Raw genomic sequence first — 7,626 nt, forward strand, 5'->3', positions numbered from 1 at the left:
CATAGACTGGTCAATTCTGGGCTTCAGCTTTCGACCATCCAGATAAGTTTCTGTGTTTCGACCTTTTGACCAAGAAAACGGCTGAATTGGACTTTGATGTCTTCATACCAAATGTAGATATATCTCTTAGCTTCAAAATGGTACCAAGATCACCTTGATCCGATCATTGTAGCTCCTGATATAGTCAAAATACGAAAATGTATCTGAGTTGTCAAAGCTGACTTTTCTTGATTTTTGTCCTCAAATTGCATTTCTTCTTTTACACTTCATATTTTATTTTCCCCACTTTAATCCATCTTCAATCATCCAAATATCTTCTCAATGCACTTCATTTGATGATTGAATCATTAAACCTACAAAATATGAAGTTTTTACCATAAAAATCCATAAAATGCAATGTTTAGCCACTTTAACATAAAATGTAGTTTTTTACCAAAACCTTAGTTATTTTAGTTATAATACTAAATAATCAAACCAAAATTAACTAATAAAACACACTAAAAATACGTAAAATAAACTCTTATCAGTATTATTGCCATAATAGCCTTCTTTCTTCCACCCTTCAGCGATCTATTTTGGTCAAGAAATCTTTTGAAATATGTTCTGCAACAGTCCCTCCAACCTGAGAAGAACTCGCCCTCAAGATGTTTTGCAGAGCAGAATAGAGAGGTTTATCAGATGGATGATAAAGGAAAAATTCGCAACATTGAACGTACGTGAGATACTTCACGATTCTAACAAGTTAATAACATAATCATTTAGATTAATCTTTGCAAAATCTTGTAAGGACCATACTTGCGTGGTTGCAACTTATGGCATTGACCAACTGGAAGTTGCTCTTTATGTAGGAACATCACCACCTCATCGCCAACATTGAATTCTGCAACCTGACGATGCTTGTCCGCAGCAGTTTTAGATTTTGCATTGGTGGCTTCCAACTTTTGCTTGATTTCCTCTTGTATAGTTTGCGCATCCTTTGCCATATTTGCTGTTGTAGCACTATATCCTGGAATGTTAGAAAGTTTCACCAAATCAACAGCATGTCTAGGAGGCTTCACATACACAATAGAGAATGCTGATCTCCTAGTTGAACTATGAACTGCATTATTAAATGCGAACTCAGCTTGAGGAAGTGCATGATCCCACTATCGGGGAAGTTCTCCACAAATGCATCTTACCAAGTTGCCAAGAGTATGGTTAACTACCTCTGTCTTATCATCTGTTCGAGGATGACCTATACTGCTAAAGTTCAATGAAGCATCAAACATCCTCCACAATGTTAGCCAAAAATGGCTCAAGAACTTGGTGTCTCTGTCAGAAGTGATAGATTTTGGCACTCCACGCTAACGAACTATCTCTCGAAAGAATAGTCGAGAAATATGTGTGGCGTCTAAAGTCTTTTAGCTCGGAATCAAATATACCATCTTGGAAAACCTGTCAACAACCACAAACACAAAATCCATGCTTCATTGAGTTCTAGGCAGTCCAAGCACAAAATCCATTGATATTTCTTCCCAAATTGCTTAAGGAATAGGCAATGGAGTACACAATCCATTAGTGACAACATTTCTTTGCGATGACAAAAAGTCGTCACAAAATGAGGTTGTTTAGTCATGACTTTGAAGGTTGTCACAATTGAATCAAAGCAACTAAGTTTTCAGTGACAACCCTTAATTGTCGTCACAAAACTACTTCGCGCCATGGGACTTGGAAGGCGCGAGTTTTGCGATAGTGACAACTTGATAAAAGTTGTCAGTAATTCTACCTCTTTCTTTGACAACTTTTCATTGTTGTCACTGTTTATATTTATTGACGACCATTTTTTGTCAGTAAAACTATAGCGTAGTTAATGACAACATAGTATCATCACTAACTTGAACATCTCCAATGCATTTATTTAATTGTGAGCCTCAATATTAATTTATTTTTTTAAAAATTTTGATGATTTATTAAACTAGTCATAGTTACTCAAAATATAATAGGTTTTTAACTAGAAAAAATTAATGAAAGTTTCTAGTTAGAACAACTATATAAACTATTACAACTTGAGAAAGAGTACATTTACCAGTTCTTTGAATTTAGAAAAATTTTTCATCCATTATAATTTTTTAATAAATATGTTACGAAGTAGTGATTAGAAATACATTAGTAAATTTAAATAAAAATTGAAGCTAAAAATTGACTTGGATTGTCTTGGTTGAGTAGTACCAGAAATTTGTTCAAACAAAAAATGAAAAAAAGTGGCACGGGTACTATACAAGGAACCACTCTTACTCCCCACATCCAGATGTCTTCAGTACTCTTCACACTCTCAATCCTTCAGTCAACTCCTTTATTCTCAACCCCATTTATTCATTTTCCAAAACCCTAGCAGCAACGGAGGCGGGCAGGCAGCCAAGAGAATACAGAACATTGGTGACTGAAAGGGAAACGGGGCCTCACGAATTCCATTTCAGACCAATTCACGGCTACAATTAAAAGCATCAGAAAGAGAAAATGACACCGTCATTTTTGCAGAACCGGTTGCAATGTGATGTGGGTAAAACATTGGAATAGAAAACATAGAGACCCAACCCCAGAAAGATGGATGGATCCCCTCAAACCCCTTATCTCCTCCTCCCATTTGCCATCCAGGACAAGGAGGGCATCCTCCCAGACCAGCAGTGGCTCATCTTCACCGACAAGTAGCTGGAGGATGGCTGCACCCTAGCCGACTACAACGTCCAGAAGGAGTCCACCCTCCACCTCATCCTCCGCCTTCGTGGTGGCACCAAAAAGCGCAAGAAGAAGACCAACACCAAGCCCTAGAAGATCAAGCACAAGAAGAAGAAGGTCAAGCTCGTCGTCCTCCAGTTCTACAAGGTCAATGCTTAGGTAGGTCCTCTCATGTCTCTACTTGTTTCCCTAATTTTCCCCAATTAATTTGCCTAAATTTTTTCCCCAAGTATTTTTTTGCAAAATTTTTTGTGGCTAGTTTGAGTTGTGGATTTAATCATCTCTTTCTGTAAAATTTTGCAAAATTTGCCCTAATTTTTTTTCACAAATTTTTTTTGGTGAAGGAATTCAAGGTGGGGGATGAAGTATTCGGAGACATTCACGAGCATGCTTTGTACCCAAAGAGATGTGTGTCACTGGTGGAGTACAATACAGTGGAGGAGAAGGTACTAGCTTCGAAGCCCAAGAATTTGAGTTTTGCCGAGGCAGCCTGTTGCCGTTGAAATAGCCTACAGGGGGACTTGAAAGTGCTGGGCTTTCAGCTGGTAAATCACTTCTTGTTTTGGGTGGTGCTGGTGGAGTTGGATCTTTTATCATTCAGGTAAAAATTTTGGCCTTTCTTTTTTCTTCGTTCAGCTTTATCATTTTCCTTGAATAATTTTGGGTTTCTTCATTGTCTAGGTCTATGCAACTGCTACTGTCTTTCTTGTTGCTTTTTTGGAGAGGAAGGGAAATTTCCTGAGGCATTGTAGTGGAGGTAGCTTTTTTTTTACCAGTTATTTATATCTATTTTTATTGTCTCTCTGCTATAAGTTTTTAGTATTCCATTTTGATGGATGAACTTTTTTTTTTAAACTGTAAAAGGATTGGAAATGATTCAGATAGGTTGTCTCCAATTGAGTCAAAAAGTGCATATATTGGTTGGGAATGAGCCAAAAAATAAAGGGTTATTGTCTGCTACATCCTCCTCACATAGCAAGCTGCCGAGGGTTTGAACTAATACTGCTAAGCTTTTTTTCTTGCAAAACCTTTTCTTTAAGCTAACAGTATTGATTGCAGTTGTACTATATGTTTCCTATTGTAATGCAAAAATACATAAGGAGTTATCCAAATGAGTAAAAGCTTTTTTAGTGATAGCATCTGGATGTATCTCTCTTTGAAACTAATCAATTCCTATATCAATAGATAGTCTTTTGTTTTGCCACCATTCATGTGTTGTTGCACATTTTGCCACCATTAATCTGTTGTTCTGTTTTGGACATAAATTACTCTCTTCATTTATTTTCAGAACTAGTGAAATATGCTATATTTATTGATTTATTCTTATTCAGAAAATTGTAGGTTTTAAAATCCTTCTGTTGTGTGTCTTGATCTCGCAAAAAAGTTGTAGGGGAAGGGGTTGGTTGCTGCCAATCCTATAGCTATGTTGTTATGCCAAGATTGGCTAACGGTTAGTTGAGGAGTTAAAGAAATAGGGAGGCAGAATGTGGGTTGAATAACAGACTAAAAGCTGGTAGTAGTGTTCCTTTGAAGGGTATGATTAATGTATGAATCTTAAACCTGGACCTAGCAACTGGTATACCAAATTTTTTGGCTTATCGTGGTTGAAAGATTGAATGCCCCTAGTAGTGGTGGTTAACTACCAGATACTTTCTCCATCAAAATCTGTTTTTCATTTTTTTAAATATCTTTTTATTTTTTTGAGCTACATTGCTCTATCAATGTGTGTGTGCGTGAAACTACTAAAGACAGCTTGCTGAAGCTGAGACAGAACAAGAACATTTGAATCATTTAGATGACTGATTAAAAAGTGGCTCCTGCATTCTTTGAAATAAAATATCCATTTATAGCACGAATTTTGGTCATAAGTTTGTTTGGTAAGATTTTGTAATGTTTTTTTGTCCTGTAACTTACTGAGATAGGTTGCTTAAATACCATGAATCTGTGAAGATGGCACTTAAAATGTTTTATCTGGTTGTCTTATCCAGGGTGTGAAGAATGAGGAAGAAGAATTTGGGCTGATTTTCATTTTGAGTTTGAATGAGAAACTTTGTTTTCATATTTTGTCTATGTTACTTTAAGTATCCAAAAATGAGTGTGAGAATTACATACTTGTTATCATGTCTCTTCCAAAGTTCTATGTTTTGTCGGTCAAGTATGTTAACCAACAGAATTTTTTTTTTTCAGATTCAATATTAAATGTTGTCTCAAAGAAAAGTTACTTAGATATTCCTATCAATTGACTTTCTTCTTGATTAATGTGCATGTTAGATTGAGCAGGCTTCCGACCTAACGCAATGCTTTGAAAACTAGCCTTCAAATCAGTGAACCTAAAATAACCAATATTTTTAACTTTAAACTTTCATTTACTTTGGTGCAAATCTGTCAATTCTGTCTTTTTTCTATTAATAATGGTTCGTTTGTGATTTGTTGTTCTGGAATTAGATAGCTTCAAATATTTTGCAAGAGTTGATCAACATTCATAATGATGCAAAAGTCATATAAGCAATCCAAGATTAGGTCGGAGATGATAAGGCTATCTTTATTGAGCGAACAGTAGTAAAATCCATTTGTTTATTTTTTTCCCTTAATTTCCAATAGTTTAAAACACCCTGGTAAAAATCAGATGTATTGGTCAGTTCCAAAGAATTAGTGATAATTATTGAGGATCAATAAACAACAAGTGGTAGCAGTACTGTGCTAAGCCATCCTTGGCAGAGACAAAGAAATGTTTATAACTTTGTATCAATTGCAGAGACAAAGAAATGTTTATAACTTTGTATGAATCAAAATTTCATATAGTAACAGGTTAGGTTTGGCTTAGTAGCAGCTTTAGGTTTGGCTTTTGAATTACTAGATAAATTGAAAAGCAGTTCTGAAGGTTAACCTTTGATTAGAATCATATTGTTTTTGGTTGCTATCTTGTTGCTAGCACTAAAGCTTCCATCAATTTTGATGTTTGAGAGGGTGCTATGGTCAACAATGTTGGGTTTGTTCTCTTTGATATTTACTTGAAAAAAGTTTGCAAAACTTTAGGAAGTTAATGAATTTATACGGTTGGATTAGTACAATCACAATTTTATATCTATACCTAGTTGTTTGTCAGAAGTTCTAAGTGCTTTATCTCTTACTTTGCTCTTATTTAGTCACTATCTAGATGATACTTAAAAGAAATGATTTAGCTTATTTTCTTGCAAATTCTTAAGTTATCTTTTGTGTCTCAAGTTTTTCTTATCACCCACTAATAATTGAAGTACTTCACTGCAGATATGTTGCTCATTATAGACTTCTGGAAGATCAGCAACAAGAGTTGTTAATTGACTCAAGAACTATAGAGAAAATCTTATGCTCAAGAAATGTTTCGACAACACATTTTTTTGGGGACTTGGATTTGTTTTGTAAAATTACCTTGACTTATATGTGAAATTTAGGCCAAATACCACTTATCAAACTATTTGTATGGTGGTATTGAACTTGATTATGATATTCGAATGTTTAAAATGATATTTTAGCATTTCACAATGTAATGGATGCCTTCATTTGTTAATTGTAAAGCATTATCTTTTTTTTTTTTCATTTTTAAGATATAATTTAGCAGGAAAATCATCAAATTTCATGGTGGCAAAGTGTTGTCACTGAATTAGATTTCTCCATTGACAACCACCTATTGTTGTGGAATTGAAAACTGTTTAGTGACAACAGAAGTTGTCAGTAATTAGTTTATACTAGTTGACACTATGGATTAGTTTTAGTGACGACATTGCTTTGTACAACATTGAAAAAATACTATGTCATCACTAAAATTACAACAATTACCGACGACACTAGTTGTTACAAAACAGTACCATTCATTGACGACTTTTAAGGTTGTCACTATATACTTTTACCGACTGGCCTTCAGTGACGACTCTGTGACGACTAGAAAGTTGTCAATAAAACTTATCAGTGACGACTTTTTCTCTTTTTGTAACGAAAATGGCTTGTCACTAAAAATCAATTTTCTTGTAGTGAGAGGATTTTATTGAAAACTGAAGTGTGTTTCAATGCCTAACTCAAGGTCCTATTTATAGACTTGACTACTAGAGAATCAAAAGGAATGTCTTACTAGTCAAAACAATCAATCAAACATTGTCTTGCTGATCAAGACAATCAATCATGCCAATCAATTGCTCTATTTAAACCAATCATTTATTCTAATAAAATCATATCAAAATGAAATAATATCCTATCAAATCTCTTCATATCTTCACATTATAGTAAGATGTTGTCAAATCTTCATGTAGTATTATTGCCATAATAGCCTTCTTTCTTTGACCCTTCATGAAATCTCTTTTGGTCAAGAAAATTTCTGAAATATGTTCTACATCATGTAATTTGAACTCTAGTTTAATAAGATTTTATCTTGTAATTTGATTTATAGTTCGATAGGATTTTATCTTTTGTAACCACTATCTTTGTAAAGTAACTTCTATATAAACTCTCAACAATGTCAACAACATTGAAACACCATGAATAATAGCACCCTTTTCTAAAATTTATCATTATTCATGCAGATGAATTTGCACTCAGGGGGGATCTCTATTTTCTTCTTATAGATCTAGATGATAGCAGCTGTCACCACCAGTAGTTTTAGCACGTGTAATGGAACCAATCATCACAGTGCCCTTTCTTTTTGTCTTTGGTTTCTTAAGAGAAAGCTGTTGTTGATATATGAAATAGGATCGAAATTATGTCAATATCTTTGAAACTACAAAATTCAGACCCAATTCCAGTGGGCAGTGGCTGTGCTTACCTAGTTCTGATCTACATGAGGAACAAGAGGTTTCATATGATGATTTTATGTATTCTAGGATTCCCTCGTTAATACACTAACAACACTACCCTCGTACATTTTTCTTCTTTTTTTTTTAA

At 34.5% G+C, this 7,626-nt stretch overlaps 1 long non-coding RNA gene across 1 annotated transcript; it reads left to right on the forward strand.

Annotated features, from left to right (window-relative positions):
- The first annotated feature begins 3,062 nt into the window (after positions 1–3,062).
- On the forward strand, positions 3,063–6,229 carry LOC113783792. Its single transcript, XR_003469984.1, has 3 exons — positions 3,063–3,316; positions 3,397–3,472; positions 5,983–6,229. It is a non-coding gene; the product is annotated as an uncharacterized LOC113783792 (long non-coding RNA).
- The last annotated feature ends 1,397 nt before the right edge of the window (positions 6,230–7,626 follow it).

This window comes from Coffea eugenioides, chromosome 9 (assembly GCF_003713205.1).
Source record: "Coffea eugenioides isolate CCC68of chromosome 9, Ceug_1.0, whole genome shotgun sequence".
Taxonomy (NCBI): Eukaryota; Viridiplantae; Streptophyta; class Magnoliopsida; order Gentianales; family Rubiaceae; genus Coffea; species Coffea eugenioides.